The sequence below is a fragment of the Panthera leo genome, chromosome E2, assembly GCF_018350215.1.
Source record: "Panthera leo isolate Ple1 chromosome E2, P.leo_Ple1_pat1.1, whole genome shotgun sequence".
Classification (NCBI taxonomy): Eukaryota; Metazoa; Chordata; class Mammalia; order Carnivora; family Felidae; genus Panthera; species Panthera leo.
Window position 1 is genome coordinate 40,157,609 of NC_056693.1, and position 23,237 is coordinate 40,180,845.

Consider the following 23,237-nt stretch of genomic DNA (forward strand, 5'->3'; position numbering starts at 1 on the left):
TGAGGGAGTGGATGATATTCAAATAGCTCTTCCTTTAGTTTGATACCCACTTCAGTAACAAACATGGGTCAGTTTGGTGCCCAGCTGAACTGAGATACAGAATCATTTTACTTGACGTTTCACTTGACTTAAAGTTTTCTATAAATCTTTTCTTTTCAGTATTATTAAGAAATAATTGACATACATCACTATATAAGTTTAAGGTGGACAGCATGATGATTTGATTTACATATATTTTTTATTTAAAATATTTTTAATGTTTATTTATTTTTGAGAGAGACAGAATGTGAGCAGGGTAGGAGCAGAGAGATAGGGAGACACAGAATCTGAAGCAGGCTCCAGGCTCTGAGCTGTCAGCACAGAGCCTGATGCATGGCTGGAACTCACGAACCCATCAGATCAGGACCTGAGCTGAAGTGGGACACAAACTATTGAGCCACCCACGTGCCCCTGATTTACATATATTTTTAAATGATCACCACAGTAGAGTTAGCTAATTTCTATCTTTATCTATCTATGTATCTATGTATCTATCTATCTATCTAGGTAGGTAGTTAGATGTAGATAGATATATAAATAGAGTAAAAAGAAAGAAAAAGGAAAGCATTTTTTTCCTCGTGGTGACAATGCCTGGGATTTACTCTCTTAAAAACTTTCACATCTATTGTACAGCAGTGTTAGCTGTAGTCATCATGTTGTGCATTGCATTGCTAGTACGTATTTATCTTATAACTGCAGGTTTGTACCTTTTGATTGCCTTCCTCCATGTCCCCCTCACACACCCTCTGTCTCTGGTAACCCCAAGTCTGACCTCTTTTTCTATGAGTTTTGTTTTGAAGATTCCACATATAAGTGAGATCATATAGTATTTGCCTTCCTCTGACTTATTTCACTTAGCGTAATGCCTTCAAGGTCCATCTATATTGTCACAAATGGTAGGATTTCCTCATTTGTGTGTGAACACACACACACACACACACACACACACACACACACAGAGTATTCATTTATCCACTCATACGTTTTTGAACATTTAGGTTGTTTACATGTCTCGGCTATTGTAAATAATGCTGCCATGAACATGGGGGTACAGACATCTTTTTGAGTTAGTGTTTTCATTTCCTTTCTCAGAAGTGGAATTTCTTAATCATATGATAGTCCTATATTGAATTTTTAAAAGATTCTCCATGCTACCAATTTATAATTGGTACCAGAGGCTACCAATTTATAATCCCACCAACAGTGCACAAAGGTGCTCTTTTCTCCACATTCATGCCAGCATTTCTCATTTCTTGTCTTTGTGATGATGATGGCCATTCCAACAGGCAAGATGTGATATCCCAGTGTGGTTTTAATTTGCACTTCCCTGATGAGTAGGGACGTTAAGGTTCTTTTCATGTATGTGTTGGACCTGGCCTTTTGTATATCTTTAGAAAATGTCTATTCAGTTCCACTGATCTTTTTTTTTAATTAGAGAGAGAGAGCACATATAAGTGGGGGGTGGGTGGGCAGAGAGGAAGAGGAGGAGGAAGAGGAGGAGGAGGAGGAGGAGGAGAGAGAATCTTAATCAGGCTCCATGCTCAGCCTGACGTGGGGCTCAATCCCATGATGCAGGGTTATGACCTGAGCGAAAATCAAGAGTTAGACGCTCAACTGACTGAGCCACACAGGCACCCCTTTTATTCTATTAATCATTTTAATTAGTTTATTTGATATTTTACTATTGAGTTGTATGAGCTTATTATATTTTTTGGATATTAAATCCTTAGAAGTTTATTACATTTTTTGGATATGAAACCTTTCTTGGTTTACAAATTTTTTTTTTTGTATTCTGTAAGTTTTCTTTTTCACTTTTTGATGGTTTCTTTTGCTGTGCAGAGGACTTTTTATTTGATGTAGTCTTGCCTGTTTATTTTTACTTTATTTCTTGTCCTTTATATCCAAAAAAATCAGTATCAAGACTTATGTCAAAGAGCTTTCTTACTATGTTTTCTTCTACTCTAATGGGGTAATTTCCAATGTCCTATCCTCCAGATCACTGATTCTTTCTTCTGCATGGTTGAGAAGCTCTGTTAGTACTCTCTATTTAAATTCTTCAGTTTATTGCATTTTTCAGCTCTAGGATTTCTGGGGTTGGTTTGTTGGTTTGTTTGTGTTGATGACTGCTGTTCCTTGTCAGACTTCCTTTTTTGTTCATGCATTGTTTCCCTAATTATGTTTAGTTCTCTGTGTTTTCTTGTAGCTCACTAAACATCTTTAAAAAGACAATTCTGAATTCTTTGTCCAACAGTTTATAATTTCCATTTGCTTAGGTCAGTTATTGGAGTTTTGTTAATTTCCTTTGGTGGTGTCATATTTACCTGATTTTTTTAATCCTTATTATTTTTATGTTGGTGTCTGTGAAAAAAAAAGAGTAATTGGACTCTTCTCCCAGGATTTATATGTTTGCTTGGCAGATACAGTTCACCAGTCATCTCACTTTGGGTTCCTGGATGTGTCTGCTGGTAATGTTCTTGGCAGGTGGGGCCTTTTATTATGGTCTGTTTGGGGGCAAGGGAACAGCTTGAGCTCTGAGGACAGGGTTTAGGTGGGTTGGAGGGAGCTGGCTACTGGTGAGAACAGTTAGATAGGGCTGCTAGCTTGGTTGCCTACCCAAGTGAGGCTGTATAACAGACTCCGTGGTTGCCTGAAGTCTCTGGTCAGGTTTACTAGATAGTCACAACTAGGTACTACATTCAGTAATAGTTAGGGTTATGAATTAGCAAGGCAGCAAGATGGAACCCAGAACCTCTACACCTCATTGTTTGAAGACCAGAATCAGGCCAGAGTATGTACTGAATTCGTGGTCTGGTGAGGCTACTGGTTTGCTCTTCAGATAGAGGAGGCTTTGCTCAAGTACATATGGCTGTTGGGTGGGCTATGCAACTTCCTGTATGGTCCATTTAGATTCTCCGATCACCAAGCCTAAGGCTGTGTTCAGCCCTGAGTGGGGCTATGAATTATATTTCCTGCCCAGGCATAGTGGAAGAAACAGCTCTGAAGCCAGTGAAGCTCTTTGTTGTTCGTCTTAACTCAAGTTGAACCACACCCCAAATTCCCTGGCTGAACAGGGCCACTGACTTTGTTTTGCAAACTATGGGCTCTGCATGCCTTTCCACTCGGCTGCACAGTTTCCAGGAGTTGTCACCAGCCATCTGGTCAGATGGGGCAGGAAGACACTCTCCACAGTAGTTACAATTCAACTCCTTGCCTGGGCATGGGCAAAATGGGCTGTGGGGCTAGCAAAATTCATCATTTGAGGATGAATCAAGCACATCCCCGCCAAGTTCCCTAGTCAGATAGTGACTCCAACTTGGTTTTGCCACTTGACATTTATAATCAGTTTAGAGTTGTAACCGTGGAACCAGTGTAAAATCACATGTTGCTGATTAAAAATTTTAGATCATAAGTATGTACTTGGGATCTATTAGGTTGAATCATACAAAGTTGTCAATATTTAAACATTTTAACCTAGAAAGTGGCAATTTCTAGGGTTCAAAGTAAGAGAAGTTTCAGTTGGTCTTTGCTGGAACACAAAGAGACTTGAGAATTATTCAACTCAACTCTTAAATTAATTATTCAACTCTTAGAACCTAAATTTTCCTTATCTGTTAAATATGGACAATAGCAACAACCTGTTAGAAGTTGTGTGTATTAAATGAGACACCACGTGGAAACACACTTTGAAAATGGTGAAGTCATTTGGATTGCATTAGCATCCTCAAAAACCCCAATGAGGTTGTTGGCTTTATATTTCACTCCCTACTGGTTAAGTGATATCTTGGTTAGAATACACAGGAGTTTACATGTTTTTATTTCCTTCTGGATGTGATCTGACTTTTCTTTCATTTAGTGTTTATTCTCAAAGCTGTTTTCTTCCTTCCTCAGATTTACCATACAGATTTCTTCTGAATGGGTAGGATATTTATACATTTCATTAACAATATGTACTTAGGCTTTCTGTTTTGTTCGTCCAGTAAAAGGCTCAGTAGAAAATGTGCTTGAGGATTTTCCCCTTACCATTGGGGAATGGAAATTAATTCTCTCACAATTACTAAGAGCTTCAAGCATTTGTTTTGTTTAGGAGTCAAACAGCTGTGCTTGGTTTTATTATTTTTAATGTGCTTTGGCCCTTTATATCCGGGTGATACATTTAACAAACATTTGTCAGACAGAACATTCAACAAATCTAGTCTGGTACCAGCCAGACCTAAGAGGTCTTTTGATTGTGAGCTTCTCTACTCCTTCAAATCTATTGTCCAGCCTACCTGCGGAGTCTAACTTCTGATCATGAATCAGATCACGACATCCTCTCTGTAAGAAGAACATTGCATGACTCCCTAGTGCTCTAAAGGTTAAGATCTAAGTTTATGGTTCAGTGTACATGGCCTTCTTAAAACATAATCTCGTGACAGATTATCTCTTGTGTCTCCCCTCCAGAAAGGGATCCAAGTTACTAAACTCTACCATTCTCTGAACACTCTGTCACAAGGTTCTCTTTGACTATTCACAACCAAGTCCTCTACCTGGGATGACTTTGCTATCTTCTGTGACTAGCAAAATCAGTGACTTTTTTGGTCTTTTTTGACTAGCAAAATCATCCTTGTAAGACAGCTCAAATACCATTTCTCTATGAAATTCTTTTCTCATCCTTGAGGCAATTAATCATTTATTCCTGTTTCCCTTGGAACTGTGCTCATGCTTTCTATTGTGATTATACTTTTACTTACCTGTTTGTCTTTGTCTAGTCTGTGACCTGCTGTAAAGCAAGGACTCTGACTTACTCATCTTTGCTTCCCCAGGGCCTAGATAATCACTGATTTTTTTTTTTAAGGATAAATGAAGGGTAAGTTTCTCCTGCTTCTATGAAGGGTAAGTTTCTGCTGCTAATACTGCCTAAACAATTCACAATGAAGATTCCTGATTACTCAGTGAATATTCAAAATGTCTGAAAGTTCCAGAGAAGAAAATTACTGAAAATTGTTTGGAAAGCCAAGAGGAAAGGGAGTTTCAGGTATATGATTTCTTATACTCTGGCAGGGTGTATATAGGGACTCCCTCCTCAAATCTGAGCATCAGTAGAGATGCCCTGTTTTGGTATCTGGGAATAGTTTCTAGCATTTGAGATTATCACTTAATGAGATGCTGTAGATGTTTGGTGTTATTCAACTAATAGCAACCCCAGCATACTCAGATCACGGAGAATGATTGTCTAACTGTATTCTCCCTCAGGAAAAACATATCCATATGGGAAAGCTACACCTTCCCCATAAATGGGAGACCACAAAGATGAGGGGCAGACATGCATATTAGTGTAATAGTTAAACAAATTGGAATAATTATATGAAAGTGAAGAATAAAGAGTGTCCATATATTCAAATTTGGGCCCAAATATGTGACAAGTTGACACAGGAAACAGCAAGGGGATGTATGCCCCAATGTTCCAGAAGGGAGGGACATTCAGTACAGGGAGAGCATAATGTTATTGCATACAAGGAAGCAGGTTTCATTAAGAAATGAGCAACTAAATTTGCCAGATGAAATAGTTCCCTGACCTTGTGTGCAGGAGATGAATACTCATATGTATGGGATTTCTAATGGAGGGGAGTGGACAAAACCAATGTTTCACAGACATTATTATGTATGTGAATTACCTGGGGTCTTGGTTAAATGTCGATTCTTATTTAAGAGATCTGGAGTGGGTCATAAGAGTCTTCATTTCTAACATTCTTAGGTAATTCTGATACATCTAGTCAGCGGTACATACTCTAAATACTAATGCACTGGATAATATGGAAAAGTGACAGTATTTCAGTGTTGTTAATATCATAGATTCCAGAATCAGAAAGCTATGATTTTGAGTTTTAGTCTGGTATACCTTTGGTAAATTTGTTTATCCTGTCTGAGCCTTATGTTTCTCATCTGAAAATGGGAATACTATTGTATTGTCTTGGTCCAGATTAAATTAGAAGATATATATAGAATATTTGATGCAATGCAACACATAGTTAGCTCCTATATAATGCCAGTGATTTATTTCAGGTTTAACAGTATCGTATCTTCCATTTAAAAGATTATATTATTCTGATTTATTTCTAAGTGTATCAGAATAGTAAAAAGACAAAAACCACAATTTGAAAATCAATGACAGTACATTTTATTGTTCTGATAATAACTTTAGTAAACTTGAGCCACCTCAGCCCAGTACAAAATTATCCATCTGATGAACAAGTCTTCATCCTTCAAAATGCAACTAAAAGATTCAGCATACCATCTATTCTTTGCCTTCCCCATCATAATTAGAGAATTATCACTCAAATATTTGGTACCTTTGCTATTCTTACTGCATATGCATTTCTTAAAGCATCATCATAAAGTTATGAAAATCACCACTTTGCTATTTCTTCTCTTTTGAACTGGGAATTTCTTGAATTTAGGTACCAATTATTATCACACATTGTATCCCTAGCATCTCTAACATGTAGCATGATACATTATTGATCTTTCAAAATAATCAATGAGTAAAAAAAATAGATGAATATTCACATCAGTAATGAAAAGGGGAAAAGTCAGTCCTTGGTGCTCACATTTTCCTTTTATACTCTTCCTGCCTCGTTCTGGAATGTTCTATCTTATTGGGGTGGCGTTTTGCCTCTAGATGCTATGATGAGACACTTGATTAGAGGTTTGCAATAGATTTAATGCTTCTGTTTGAGGAGTTTGCTTTTTAACCAAGGTCTTTAGTAGATATGCAGATGCATAGGAAGCTATATCACTGTATAACAGCAGACTAAGAATTAAGAGAGGGGATACATATTTGGAGCAAGTGCAGGTCAATTCATATACTCTCCAAATGATGAATAATCAACTCCATTTGTTCATGAGTCAGCCTGCACTGATTCAAGAGTAAAAATTAGGAATAAAGAAATTTCCCTGTTTGTGCTTGTGCTACTGTTTTATGGGAGGGCACTTTCTTTTGTTTTGGCACCAACTGCAGGCCTACTCCACTCAACCAGAGGGCCTTATGCAGAATTAAGTGAGCATGCTTTGAGAAAATCCAAATGGCTGGGAAGTTAGATATCCATTTCTAAGGACTTTTAGAGGTCATCTTATCCATCTCTCTGTCTTTAGAGATAACAGCTTTCATAATGCAGGGAAGTCTGATGCTCATAGCATCCTTGTGGACTGAGACACTTTGGTTTACAATTCTCTCTCTCTCTCTCTCTTTTTTTTTTTTTTTTTTTTTTTTTTGCAAATAATTACAATTAGTACACAGGAAAATAAGGCCAGGCATAGTACTGCCCTTGTCCTGCTGACAGTGACAGCTACTAGAATTGAAAGCAGAGTAGAAAGATCAATCTCTGTAACTCCTCTTGAAATAAACTAAAAACTGAAGGAAAAAAATGTGGGTTTTTTTTTTATTCTGTAATGATGATGGTAATGCTAACGATTTATAGTAGTTACTATTTATTAGATATTTATTAGGCACTGTAGTAACTTCTGTAAAGCCATTATCATTTTCATTCATTTTTCATCTTTATTAAACTTGTGAGAAATGGGTATTATTATGCCACTTTAGATAATGGGGAAATTGTCTTAGAGAGGTTAAGTAAGGTAACGAATGTTATATCTCTGTGCCTACAAAGTCCTGCTCTGCACTGCAAAGTTCTATGTCTCCCTGCCCACAGAAGCATTGTGATACTTGTTTCCAAGATGGCAGCATCGTTTGTGGAAAATCCTAGAGATCATACAAAGATACATTGGAGGTGAAATCTCCATATAGAATATGTATCTCTTTGAATCTTAAATGTTAACAGCAATAGTGATTTTTCTCAGTTCTCTAGCAAATAACTGAGAGGTAGAATCAGCAGATTTCCCTACATGTCTCTCCAAAGCTGCTCATGGGGTTTCATTCTCAGTGCTAGCAACTAAATTCTTTAAATAGTCCTGCCTGTGCTTTGTGACTGTCATTATAGTTCCCTTCCTAGGGCCTGTAGGCTGAGACTGTGGGAACCATATGGCTGAATGTAAGTTTAACCCTTGAATGAGCTAGAGTCAGCAGAGTCCAGCATTGGGGTCTGCAATAACCATCTCTTCTGTGGCCTTACTTAATATAGCTCTTTAGCTTCTCCCTTGCCCTTGAATTAAGAGGCCTCTAACATGTGGATGTTTTTTGGTATTTTTTTTTCTTTTTCTACGTTAAGTACAGCTGAGCCCATTGAGAGTCTGGCAGCCCCAATGCCCAAGTCTGTAATTGAAATTTGATGGCCTGCCTTTATATTGAACTGGTACATTTTTTTTTTCTTATTTCTCCTTTTAGAAAAATCAATAAATGGTTTATGATGCCTTTCAGAGAGATTGAATGAGTGGAAATCAGGTTTAGCCATGTTATTATGGCAACTAACAATACGATTTCAAATATTGTTATCTGGTCCCCACTTGTATATTGGGTCAGTATTTCCTGATTTTTTATCAGGGAGATATGCTTTCCTCAGCTAGCATAATAACAATTTTTTGAACATCAAATTTTGGCCTGGCATGTAGAATTAGATAGGGGTGTGTGTGTATGTGCACACGTGTGTATATGTGCATATATTCATACATACGTATGTGCATATATGCAGGTATGTATGCACATAATATACCTCTATGCAGATAAATGCTGTTTTTACTATGCTCCCACTACACAAATGGGAAAATTGACGGGTGCCTGTTTGGCTCAGTCTGTTAAGCATCTGACTTCGGCTCAGGTCTTGATCTCACAGTTCATGGGTTCCGGCCCCACGTTGGGCTCTGTGCTGACAACTCAGAGCCTGGAGCTTACTTCAGATTCTGTGTCTTCCTCTCTCTCTCTGCGCCTTCCCCGCTCATTCTCATTCTCTCCGCCTCTCTCTCTCTCTCTCTCTCTCTCTCTCTCTCTCTGTCGATCTCAAAAATAAGTAAACATTAACAAACATTTTAAAAAACTGGGAAAATTGAAGCTTACAACTTTCTCAAGACCTACTGCTTTTGAATAGCTAAGATTTCAACCTTGTAGTCTGGCTTTAAAGCATATGGTCATTGTTTTCTATCATTCTACTTCCTCCAACTTATTTTTTAAGTGCAAACATTCTTTCTTCACTTTGGCTTACTCCCACTGAGAACGTGCCCTAGGCTCCTGGTCATCTGAGTACAGATGCCTGGTGAAGGGGTAACTCACCTTGTTCACAGCCCTTTGTCTGTTTTGCCCAGCTTCCTGCCCTTCCTAGTCCTTTCCTTATTCCTTAAATTCTAGCTCCTGGGAGATGTGAAATCAAACATCAGACACCTGAGCCTGTGCCTAGCTGAAGAGCCATGATTGATTGCTATGCCCTAATTACTTAGAAGGTTTGGGAGTGGGTGCAAGAATAGAGATGATCACAGAACAGTTAAAAAGAGATTTGTTTCTCTTTTTGCTGCTCCCCTGTCATGTGCAAATGTCTGTTGGTTTCCTTTCAGCCTGTATGTGATTAAGAATCCTGCTGAGATGACACTTGGTTTGAAGAGCCAAGTGTTGTGCCTGTATTTCTGCAGGTAATTCGCTGTGGATTCATGGGAAGATCATCTTCATTTTATAGGAACAAGCCTTTCCATAATCTTTTAAAAAATCTGTAACAATTGCCATGACTACAATAAGGTGAAATTTTCTGATGAGAATATAATTGATGAAATGTTATTTTGTGTTTCACTAATTTGTACTTTGACTCTCAGGTTTTCACTTACCTTGCAACTTCTCTTAAACACATACAACAAAACCATCCTGATGATATTTAATAACCAAGAAAGTAAACATAGCATTTAGGTAATTTATTTAACTAAATTCAGGTATCGTCATTAGAACCTTTATGTATATCACTGAGAGAAGAGTTAAAATTAAATTGTTCTAAAGAAAATAACCTACACAGGTTCACAAGATTTAAAATTGTAAGAGTGACCCCTAGTGACTATGTAACTGCTTAAATCTTTACTAAAATTCAATACAGTGTTAAATGTGAACATTCAAAGAAAAAAAAAGGGCATGCTTCATCATTAAAAAAAAAAAAAAGTTATTCATCTTGAATTCAGTAGTTACATTTTGAAAATAATGTGATTTTATAACAAAACGTGGATTTCTTCCTGGTAAAATATATATGCATTTGTCTATCCATCCTTCAGTTCAAATGAGTAAGCCTGCATTGTGAACCTACTGGATGAAAAGTACAGTGAAGTCCCTGAGGATGATGAGATAAAGGTCTCCTCACTGTTTCTATGTTGCTCACAGACTGATGAGTAAAGAGACAAACAAAATGGACCATTTAGGGCAGTAGGGGTAAGAGGCATCAGTGTAACAACAGAGTGTAATGTTGGGGGCTCTAAGAATAGGACCACTGTGCAAGGGCTGCCTGTCCATTCCTGAGCAGAGTGGGTCAGAATGAGAGTTCACCCTATGGGAAACAAGAGAGCCAGGTAGCTGGGCATAGACACAAGAAAGCAACACAAGTCTGTGTAGAAACTGCAAGTATATCATCAGGGTTGGAGCATATAAAGTTATCAAGATATGCAAAATAGGCTTGTGACATGGGCCTGAGATAGCTCAGGAAAGGCCTTGTGCACAATTCTTGGGCATTCTGCTGAAGGCAATGGGAATTGACTTGAGTAAGGAAGTAATGCAACTAAATCTGCATTTTTGGAAGAATCTTCCGCCCTCAGAGAAGTGCATAGTCTTTGGGTGATCAAGTTAGAGACCAAATTGGCAGCTTTCAGTATGTCCACCTTGGAAATGTTATGGTTATTCTCCCTTTGGCTAGATCACAGATATCTGGGCAAATGCTTTATATACTTCATTCAAATTTGCTAGTAGACACAGAATGCCTTCAAAAAATGTATGATAAATGGATTTGAACATACATAATTTTCATCTGGTACAAAGATACAAACCATATCTATGTGTTCATATTTACATATATAAATACAAACATACACTCACTAGCACACACATATGATATTTAATAATTAAAAGGCATATTTTAGTGTTATAGATATATAAACATTTATTCAGATATAGTAACTATAAACTACAATATGAGGTTTCATTTAGAATCAAACCTTTTAAAAATCTTCATTACATGGAGATTTTTTTAATGAACTACACTGTAGCTGAAGAAAGTGTTGTATGCCTAGATTGTCCAGATAAGAAATCTAAATCTAGAGGCACCTAGGTGGCTCAGTCGGTTAGGTATCCGACTTCAGCTCAGGTCAGGAGCTCATGGTCTGTGAGTTCCAGCCCCATGTCAGGCTCTGTGCTATCAGTTCAGAGCCTGGAGCCTGCATCAGATTCTGTGTCTCCGTCTCTCTGTGCCCCTCCCCTACTCACATTCTGTCTCTCTCTGTCTCTCAAAAAATGAATAAACATTAAAAAAAATTTTTTTTAATCTAAATCTAAAACTGTAGGCTTTGTATTAGTGATCGAATCTTCGCCTTTCTCTTACGTGAGAACACTTACTTCACCTTGCTTTCTGGCAATTTGGTAGGGCTTCCGTAACAAAAGACCATAGGCTGGGTGACTTAAACAATAGATACTTACTTTCTCACATTCCTGGAGGCTGGCAGTCTAAGATAAAGGTGTTGGCAGATTTGGTATCTCACTTTGTCCTCACATGACCTTTCTCTGTGCATGTGGACCCCTGGTGTCTCCTTCTCTTCTGAGGACACCAACCATATCTGATACAGGGCCTCACCCTTATTCACTCATTCAGTCTCCAAATACAGTTACACTGAGGGTTGAGACTTCAACATATGAATCTTGGGCAAACACAAAATGCTTTTTCCAAACTCATACTTTATGGAAAGCTCTTGAGCACAATCAGAAGTACGGTTTTTGGTAGCAGGAAAAGCAGTTGTGCTAGAAACTATCATGGAGGCAGTAGTGTATTGTTCAGTGCTCTCTTCAGAAATGAGGCACTTATTCCTCCAGCTCCTAGAGCGCCACCACCTGGCAGTTCAAAGTCGAGTTCCTTTTCACAGGTTCCCAAATCCAAATGTAATTGCCTTCCCCAAAGTTATATCCCTTGCTTGGTGGCAATCCCAGTCCAAAGACTAATCAATTTAGGCCCCTAATATTCAATATGGATGGATTGATGGATGAAGCAACTCTGAAGGGATATCTGAGGTCCAGACATCCTCATGACGTTGACTTAATTCTTCATTGAGTCTGCACTGCAACCCACTTCTATCTTATGTTGAATCCTGCTTTCTACATTTCCGTTCCACAGTGTAAACAGAGAGGGAAAACATTCCATTGGCTCTGAACACTGAGAATATGTCTCATTTTTTTCTCAGGGAATCCAAGCAAATTTATTTCAAACATAGATTGTCAAACAGAACTGATATAATCCATTTTCATGCCATCAAGCCTTAGAAATCAAAGAAATAGTTCATATCTGTCTTATGTTTTTAATTATTATTGAGTATTCTCTAGTTACTAATTTGGTTTACATACCAAGATGATAGAAGCACTTTGAGGACAGGAATTTTATTAAAATGACCCTCTATTGCATTCATAACAGCAAACAATATACCTAGCATATTGGGGATACTGAAAAATTATAGCAAAACTATGATTTACTGTATCTTCTCTAGAAAGCAAATAAAAATCTTGGTATATCTATGAATGTGCATTGATCGCATATATATTAAAGCCTGGGTCAAAAGCTATTCCTCCATGATGTTTTTATTGACATATACCAGGTAAAATAATCAATTCTTACTGAACATTCTCTCTCGCTCCTTTGCACTATCTTACGTCCTACCATCTATTGTAGTTATCTGGCTTCCTTTGCTACAGTTTTCACTGGACAACAAAGAAGAAAGTTGAAAGAGGGGGATAATGTTCATTCTCCTTTATAAGTCAAGAAGATGTGGTGGAGGTGGGCCAGATATGGATGGTACCTTTTCAAAGCATCAACACTTGGATGCACCCTGGGATTTGTAGCTCTCTCTACATTGATCAGAAATGTAGCTTTTATTGTGGTATCCTTACTTTGTCTAAGAACTGGTTCACTTCATGTTATAGTTAACTTCAAATGGCTTTAGACTTTTATCCCTTCTTCTTGCCTTAAGTTTCAAATAGCGGGATTTCAACCCTCAGAATAGAAGGGCAGAGGTGGACAGGAACCCTTTCAACTAATGCAACCATATCCCTGATATTAACCTGTTCTCAAAGGTAATAAACCATACCCACCTCCTTTCTGACAATCTTACAGATCAGAGACACCGGGTAATTTTACAGCAGCCACTTTTGTCCGCCTGAGCCCACACCTTTATTCTAACAGGCCTGTCTATGCATGAAGTGGCAGGAAGGAGATCAGTACAAACTTTACATTAAAAAAGTGCCAAATCCAAGCCCCTGTTCTGACTCATGCTCTCATCTAATTCTGGTCCATGTGTAGTTCTTGAGATCTGAAATTCCTTTCTCACAAAACTGGGCTTGCCATGAAACATTGGTGGTAGAATTCAGTTCCTGTGTGTTAAATGCTCAACTTTCTATAGGACATAGCTAGAACTCACACCATGACTTTCTGTGCTTTATAATATTTGAGATAATGAGCTGTTTTTAATTAATACTGTTAGTTAACTTCAGTATTAATTTGGGTTCCCAGAAATAGATACTGAGGTGGAGATCTATTTGCAGGGCTTTTATCAGTGAGTATTTTCATCAACACTGTTCTAAATAAACTGTGGGGTGGGGATGATTTTTATGCTCCTGCCTGGGAAAGTCATTTGAAGTGGGATGCTCTCCCCAGCCCTACTTGGGGCAAGGATATAATCTTGACACAACAACTTTCTTCTTCTGAGGGAATTCTGCCCAAGGTGCTTAACAGCTGAGGGTTGTCAGCTGATAGCTGTGCTTATTGCTAAGGAATAAGTCCTCTGTCTCAAAGGGAGATCTGGACCATATTCTACATGGTCCACTATATTTGGTAAGATTCAAGATCCTGTCCATAGGGGAAAATGTTTTAATACATTATTATTTGTAGTTGCATCCTAAGAAGTGTTCAATCTGGTGACCTTGTGAGAGTAGGGTAATGTTCTGAAAGTGTGATCCTGGAAGCACCACTACTGAGGGGGAAAATGTTAAACACTTATTTAAAATACATCCCCTCAAAAATACTAAGAATCTTTGGAGATAGGTTCAAGGATATTCTCTTAGTTAGCATCCTCCCCCAAACCAGATGAAATAGGCCCTCCTAAATTCTATGGAAAGGGCTGCTGTGTAAGGGGATGTCCCCTCCAGGTACTTCCTAAGTCAAAGGCATCTCTATTCATAGTTGTGTGTATATGTATTTGCGTTTTGAATGAATGGTAATAATTCACTTTGATAACGTGTCACACATAGTACATTTAAGAGCATGTGGTATTTTTAAACTCATTTTAATTAACACTTTTGCTATTTGAGGATCCATGATATTTTTTGTCAAAATAGACTTTGAACGAGTGTTGAAAAATCTTTGAATGTAGAGAAAATCCATTGGAGTATGAAGCATTTAGCAATAATCAGGCATTAGTAAGCAACTTCATATACAAAGTCATTTGAAGAGCTTTAGGAAAATGGGAATTTGAATAGTGGGCAAGAGTGAATCTCTAGCTAGTGACACCCGGCCTGTAATAACCTAGCATCTATCTCACAAAATGGTTTTATGCATGGGACTATGGGAGGTGATACAAATTTGTTGTTCAAGATAGGCAATGATTTTTTAAATTACTATTATTACAACAAATCATCTTTATTTCCATTAAAATCTCAGCTCTATCAGCCCCCATGCCTTCACATATCTACTCAATACTGGTGATTCTAAATTTATATCTTTATCCCATATATCTTTGCTAGACTTAACTAAATTTATTACTTCAGATACCTGTGTGAAATCTCTACTTAAGTATCACCTGAACATTGGCATGACCAAAAGCAAAACTTTTATCCTCTCTTTCCATCCCCTAGACTGATTTCTTTGGCAGTCTTCCCCATTTCAGTAAATGATGCGATCATATAGAAATTGCTGAAACAAAAACTCGAAAATGAACTTTGCTTTATTACTACCCCACCTTTCCCTATTCCGAAAATAGTTTAATAGCTTCCAACTTGTCTCTCACTCTTGTCTCCACTCTACCCCCATGTTTTCTCTCCACAGCAACCAGTGTCATCTTTAAATAGCACATATACATATATACATGTGCTATTTACATGTGTATATGAGTGTATATATACACATATTTTGTATGTATGTATTTATATACATATGTATATATATACATATTTTGTATATATGTATATATATACATATTTATATATATACATATTTTGTATATATATATATATACATATTTATATATTCCATATATATGCTATTTAAACATACATGCTATATATATATGTATAAGTTATATATGTGTGTGTATATATATATACATATATATATGTATAAATTTTTATATATTTTATAATGCATCAATGCCTACCATAGCCTACAAGTCTTACTTGATGGGCCCTGCTTGTCTTCCCAAATCTGTGTCATTCTTTACTTGGTCATTCTTTAGGGCACACAGACATTCTCATTGATTCTAGAAAACAAAGGAGTTAATTTCCATTATGGAAACTCTTTTCTTTCTGCCTATTTTCCCTAGAATGTTCTGACTCCAGATTCTCACGAGAAGGGAGTCTTAGAACTATTCATACCTCTGCCAAAATGTTCTGTTTTAACCTGGCTTTCCCTGACAACCCAATCTACTTTAGCTTAGTTACCCTTTCTCTTCATTTTTTTTTCCAACAACCAACTTGTTTTATTTATTATATTTACCAGTATACTATTTAATATTGTTTATTAATGTGTTAATATTCTTCTTCCCCCAAGAAAGCAAACTCAACAGAGGAAGTATCTTGCTTGACTTATTGCTCACCATGTTTCAGCTTCAGGAATAATGCTTTGTGTATTAAAAAGGCTCAACAAATGTTTTGTTTGGTTTTGGTTTTAAATTTACATACAAGTTAGCATATAGTGACGTAATGATTTCAGGAGTAGAATCCAGTGATTCATCCCCTACATATAATACCCACCGCTTATCCCATTAAGGGTCTTCCTTAATGCCCCTTGCCAATTTAGCCCATTCTCCTACTCACAACCTCTCCAGCAAATCTCACTTTATTCTCTGTATTTAAGTGTCTTTTAGGTTTTGTTCCCCTCCCTGTTTTTATATTGTTTTTGCTTCCCTTCCCTTATGTTCAACTGTTTTGTATCTTAAATTCCACATATGTGTCAAGTCATATGATGTTTGTCTTTCTCTTACTAATTTCTGTTAGGATTGACATTTTAATGATATTTCTTCTTCCAATCCATGAGAATGGAATATTTTCCCATTTTTGGGGGTCTTCTTCAATTTCTTTCATAAACTTTTATAGTCTTCAGTGTATAGATTTATTACCTCTTTGGTTAGGCTTATTCATAGGTATTTTATGGTTTTTGGTGCAATTGTAAATGGGAATAATTCCTTGATTTCTCTTTCTGCTGCTTTACATGCAACCGACTTCTGTGAATTGATTTTATATGCTGTGACTTTGCTGAATTCATGGATCATTTCTAGCAGTGGAATCTTTTGGGTTTTCCATATAGAGTATCATGTCATCTGTGAAGAGTGAAAGTTTGACTTCCTTCATGCTGATTTGGTTGCATTTCTTTGTGTTGTCTGACTGCTGAGGCTAGGACTTCCAATACTGTGTTGAATAACAGTGGTGAGAGTGGACATTCCTGTCGTGTTCCTGACCTTAGGGGGAAACCTCTCAGTTTTTCCCCATTGAGGATGATATTAGTGATGGGTCTTTCATGTATGGCTTTTCTGATTTTGAGGTATGATCCTTCTATCTCTACTTTCTTTAAGGTTTTTATCAAGAAAGGATGCTGTATTTTGTCAAATGCTTTCTCTGTATCTATTGAGAGGATCATGTGGTTCTTGCCCTTTCTTTTATTAATGTGATGTATCACATTATTTGATTTGCAGACATTGAACCAGCCCTGCATCCCAGGAATAAATCTCACTTGATTGTGGTGAATAATTCTTTTAATGTATTGTTGGATCTGGTTGGCTAGTAGCTTGGTGAGAAATTTGTGTCCCTGTTCATCAGGGAAATTGGTCTGTATTTCTCCTTTTTACTGGGATCTTTGTCTGGTTTTGGAATCAAGGTAATGCTGGCCTCATAGAATGAGTTTGGAAGTTTTCCTTCCATTTCTGTTTTTTGAAACAGCTTCAAAAGAATAGGTGTTAACTCTTAAATGTTTGGAAGAATTCCTCTGAAAAGCCATCTGACTCTGGACTCTTGTTTTTTGGGAGATTTTTTATTACTAACTCAATTTCTTCCCTGGTTATGATGGGACTATTCAAATTTTCTATTTCTTCCTGTTTCAGTTTTGGTAGTTTATATGTTTCTAGGAACTTGTTTATTTCTTCCAGATTGCTCAATTTATTGGCATATGATCGCTCATAATATTCTCTTATTATTATTTGTATTTCTGCTGTGTTGATTGTGATCTCTCCTCTTTCATTCTTGATTTTATTTATTTGGCTCCTTACCTTTTTCTTTTTGATCAAACTGGCTAGAGGTTTATCAATTTTGTTAATTCTTTCAAAGAATCAGCTCCTGATTTCATTAATCTGGTCTACTTTTTTTTTTTTTTTTTAATAGCATTGATTTTGGCTTTAATCTTTGTTATTTCCTATCTTCTGCTTCATGTGCTGTTTTTTTCCAGCTCTTTAAGGTATAAGATTAAGTTGTGTATCTGAGATAGGCCTGGATTCCTTTCTTCATTAGGAAGGCCTGGATTGCTATATACTTCCCTCTTACCACTGCCTTTGCTGCATCCCAGAAGTTTTGGGCTGTCGTGTTTTCATTTTCATGGGCTTGTGTGTAGTTTTAATTTCCTCTTTAACTTTTTGGTTAAACCATCATTCTTGAGTAGGATGTTCTTTAATCACCAACTATTAATTGTCTTTCCAAATTGGATGGTTTGTGCATTGCTGTAAGTGGGGTGTTGAAGTGCCCTACTGTTATGGTATTATTCTCAATGAGTTTCTTTGTGTTTGTGATTAATTCACTTATATATTTGGGTGCTTCCATATTGGTGGCATCAATGTCTACAGTTGTTAGATCTTCTTGGTGGATAGACTCCTTAATTATGATATAATTCCCTTCCTCATCTCTTGTTATGGTCTTTATTTTAAAATCTAGATTGTCTAAGTATGGTTACTCAGGCTTTCTTTTGGTGACCATTAGCGTGATAGATGGTTCTCCATCCCCTTACTTCCAATCTGAAGGGACTTTAGGTCTAAAAAGGGTCTCTTGTAAACAGCATACAGATGGATCTTGTTTCCTTATCCATTATGTTACCCTATGTCTTTTGATTGGAGTATTTAGTCCATTGACATTTAGGGTGACTACTGAAAGATAATAATTATTGCCATTGTGTTGCCTGTAGAGTTGGAGTTTCTGGTGGTGTTCTTTGGTCCTTCTACTCTTTGTTGCTTTTGGTCTTCTTTGTTTTATCTTTTCTCCCTTCAGAAAGTCTCCTTTAAAATTTCTTGCAGGGCTGGTTTAGTGGTCACAAACTCCTTTAGTTTTTGTTTGTCTGGGAAACATTTTATCTCTCCTTCTATTAGAATGACAGCCTTGATGGATAAAGAATTCTTGGCTGCATATTTTTCTGATTCAGAACATTGAATATATCCTGCCACTCCTTTCTAGCTTGCCAATTTCTGCTGTGAACCTGATCTGTCTTCCCTTGTAGGTTAAGGACTTTTTGTATTACTGTTTTCATGATTCTTTCCTTGACTGAGTATTTTGTGAATTTGACTATGATATGCCTTGTTGATGGCTGTTTTTGTTGAATCTAATGGGAGTTGTCTGTGCTTCCTGGATTTTGATGCCTGTGTCCTTCCCAGCTTAAGAAAGTTTTCTGCTATGATTTGCTCCTATAAACATTCTACTCATTTTTCTGTCTTCATCTTCTGAGACTCCTATGATTCAGATGTTACTCCTTTTTTTTTTTTTTTAATGAGCCACTGAGTTCTCTAATTCTTATATAGTGCTCCTTCTCCTTAGGTTCTCTCTTTTTTCTGCTTTATTATTCTCCATAATTTTATCTTTTATATCGCTGATTCGCTGCTCTGCTTCATCCATCCATGCCGCTGTGGCATGTATTCGAGATTGCATCTCAGTTATAGCATTTTTAACTTCATCCTGACTAGATTTTACTTCTTTTATCTCTGCAGAAAGGGATTCTATGCTTTTTATCCACCCATCTAGTATTCTTATCATTGTGATTGTAAATTCTAGTTCACACATCTTGCTTATATCTGTGTTGATTAAGTCCTTGGCTGTCATTTCTTCCTATTCTTTTTCTTGGGGTGAATTCCTTCTTTTTGTCATTTTGGAAGAAGAAAATTAATAAAATAAAAAATTAAAATTAAAAAATTAAAAACAACAGAAAAATCAAATAGAAAAAGTTGGATCCTAGATGTGTTTTGGTCTAGTTGTTGAAAGAAGCTTGTAGAATAGAGAAAAAAGGGAGAGAAAAGGTAAGAAAAGAAAGTTTTAAGAAAAGTATACAATAAAATAGAATGAAATGAAATGATGAAAGTAAAATAGAATAAAAATTTACAAATACAATTATAAATATAGTAAAAAATTAAGCTTATTTATGAAAAAAATATTTTTTTCTCTTTCTGTAACCTTGAATAAGAAAAGAAAAAGAAAAAAAATGAATAGATGGACCATCAAACAGAGTGAAATCTGAATGAAGTTACATACAGTTTCCCCTAGAAATCAAGCTGTGAAGTACTCTATAGTCTGTACACTAACCTGGCAGAGAGACTTGTGGTTGTCATCTAAATCTTGGTTGGCACAGTTGCATGGGGTTTGGTGTAATGGCTCTCTTCTCCACTAGGTGGCGCTGCTTATTGGGGTGGATTGGTGTGGCATGCCTGCATGTGTATGCGCAGGAGAGATGAAAATGGCCTCACCCAGCTTCCCAGTCTCTGGCACCAGAATTCTGTGCTCTTACCGACCAGCCAACAGGCACCCCTCCTTTGCCGTTGGCTTCTGTCCATTCCCCGGCTTCTATACTGTCTGCAACCAAGCCATCAACCTGCCAGGAGGCACCTCTTTCGTGAATTTTGTCTCAGATGGGGCGTTGTTTTCAAACCCTCACTTCTCAAGGCCCTGCAGCTTGGGCCTGCTCTAACCCTCTGAAGCAGGGTCTCACTGAGCAATGGCCAGGTGCCAACTTGTCCCAAAGAATGCTCATGCAACTGTGCTGCTGCAAAAGCCCAGAGATTGCATCCGGGTACCAGCCTGCCCCAGAAAAAGTTTGCATAATCGTGTAGCAGCAGCAGTTCAGGGACTGTGGCAAATCACAACACACAGCTGGCACCAGGCTTTACTGCACGCTAGATTCCTTGTTCCAACACCTGCAAATATGGCTGTTCTCCTGGGTCCCCTGGAAACTTTTTCCTTAGCGAGTCTGCACAGTATCTACCAAAGTCTTCCCAGCAAGAGAACTGCCTCTCCGCATGTGGCCAGAGGACCCCTCAGACCTTGCTGTCTGCTCCTGGGGATTTGCCCTTCCCACCAGACCACAGCCAGGTATCAAGCTGCAGAATTTCTCACTCTCTGCTCCCCTGTTTATAGAGTCCTAATGGTACTCAAACACTCTCCTTTCTCCTTTCTCCCTTTTTTGTTCAGACCCTTTTGGGTGTTTCCATTCTTTCTCTCCAGCTGCTTTAGTGGGGAGTGCTTTCCCTGTACTCTCCTCCCTGTTTTTGTCCTCTCCCCACAAACAAAAACAGCTCCCTACCCTCGAGGGTTCTGTCTCCCTCATTTCACCTCTCTGTGTCACATACCTGCTAACTTCTGTGGCTCAAGTTATGCAGATTATTGTGTTAATCCTCAGATAAACTTTATAGATGGGAAAAATGGTTTGTTGCTGATCTAGTTGTGTTTCAAGTACGAGAGAAACAGAGAACTTTGACGCTGCTCTGCCATCTTGGCCCCCTCCAACAAATATTTTTGAACTAATGACTTAATACTGATCATTGACCAGTTAACATTGATCACGTTAACAACATTTGCCTACATTTATTTGGTGCTTGATATGTACCAATGATGACTTCACCAAAAAACTACTAGAACTGATAAATGAATTTAATAAGATCATAGGATAGAAAATCAACATACAGAAATTTGTTGCCTTTCTGTACACTGATAATGAAGTAACACAAAGAGAAATTAAGAAAACAATTCCATTTACAATTGCACCAAAAATGATAAAATACCTAGGAATAAACCTAATCAAAGAGGTAAAATACCTTTACTCTAAGAACTATAAAACATTGATGAAAGAAATTTAAGTCAACACAAACAAATGGAAAGATATTCCATCTTCATGGATTAGAGGAACAAATATTATTAAAATGTCCATACTACCCAAAGTAATTTGCAGATTTAATTCATTCCCTATCATAATACCAACAGCAGTTTTCACAGAACTGAAACAAATAATCCTCAAATTTGTATGGAACCACAAAAGACCACAAGTAGCCAAAACAATCTTGAATAAGAAAAATAAAACTAGAAATATCATAATCCCAGATTTCAAGATATACTATAAAGCTGTAGTAATCAAACCAGTGTGGTATTGGCACAAAAATAGACATATAAATCAATGGAACAGAATATTCCAGAAATAGACCCATGAGTATATGGCCAATTAATCTTTGACAAAGGAGGCAAGAATATGCAATAGGAAAAAAACAGTCTTTTCAATAAATGGTGTTGGGAAAACTGGACAGCTGAATGCACCTGGACCACTTTCTTACACCATACACAAAAAAAAATATTCAAAATGGATTAAGGACCTAAATGTGAGAACTGTAACCATAAAAGTCCTAGAAGACAACTCAAGCAGTGATCTTTCTGATAATTGCTGAGGCAATTTTTAGGTATGTCTTCTGAGGCAAGAGAAACAAAAGCAAAAATAAACTATTGGGACTACACAAAAATGAAAAAGCCATTGCATAGCAAAGGAAACAAAAAGACAACCTACTGAATGGGGGAAGATATTTGCAAATGACATATCCGGTTAAGGTTTAGTATCCAAGATATATAAAGAACATATACAATTCACCCCCCCATAAAACCAAATAATGCAATTAAAAACTGGGCAGAAGATATGAACAGACATTTCTCCAAAGACATACAGATGACCAACAGACATATGAAAAGGTGCTCCACATCACTCATCATCAGAGAAAAGCAAATCAAAACTATAATAAGATGCCATACCTGTCAAAATGGTTAAAATAAAAAACATAGGAAACAGTAAGTGTTGATGAGGATGTAGGGAAAAAGGAACCCTCATGCACTGTTGGTGGGAATACCAACTGGTGCAGCCACCATGGAAAACAGTATGGAGGTTCCTCAAAAAAATAACAAAAAATAAAATAAAATTACCATGTAGTCCAGTAATTCCACCACTGATTACTTACCCCAAAGAATATTAAAACACTAATCAAAAAGATATATGCAACCTTGTATTTATAGCAGCATTATTTATACTAGCCAAATTATTGAAGCAGCTGAAGTGTCTGTTGATAGGTGAATAAACTAAGAAAATGGAAATAAATATAAATATATGAATATTTATATAAATATAACCATAAATATATGTTGGAATATTACTCAACCATGTTAAAGAATGAAATCTTGACATTTGCAACAATATGGATGATTGCGATTGAATAATACTCAGTGAAATAAGTCAGTCTGAGAAATAAAAATACCATATAATTTCACTCATGTGGCATTTAAGAAACAAACAAAGAAGGAAAGAGACAAACCACAAAACAGACTCTTCACTATAGAGAACAAACTGATGGGGTTACCAGAGGGGAGATGAAGGGAGGATGGGTGAAATAGTTGAAGGGGATAAGAATACACCTATCATGATGAGCAGTGAGTAACATATAAAACTGTTAAATAACTATATTGTATTTATAAAACTAATATAACACTATATACTAATTATAAAAAATAAATATCTACCAGTTATGAGCCACTGAAATGCAGTATTACATCCCACCTTTACATGACCTTATGAGAT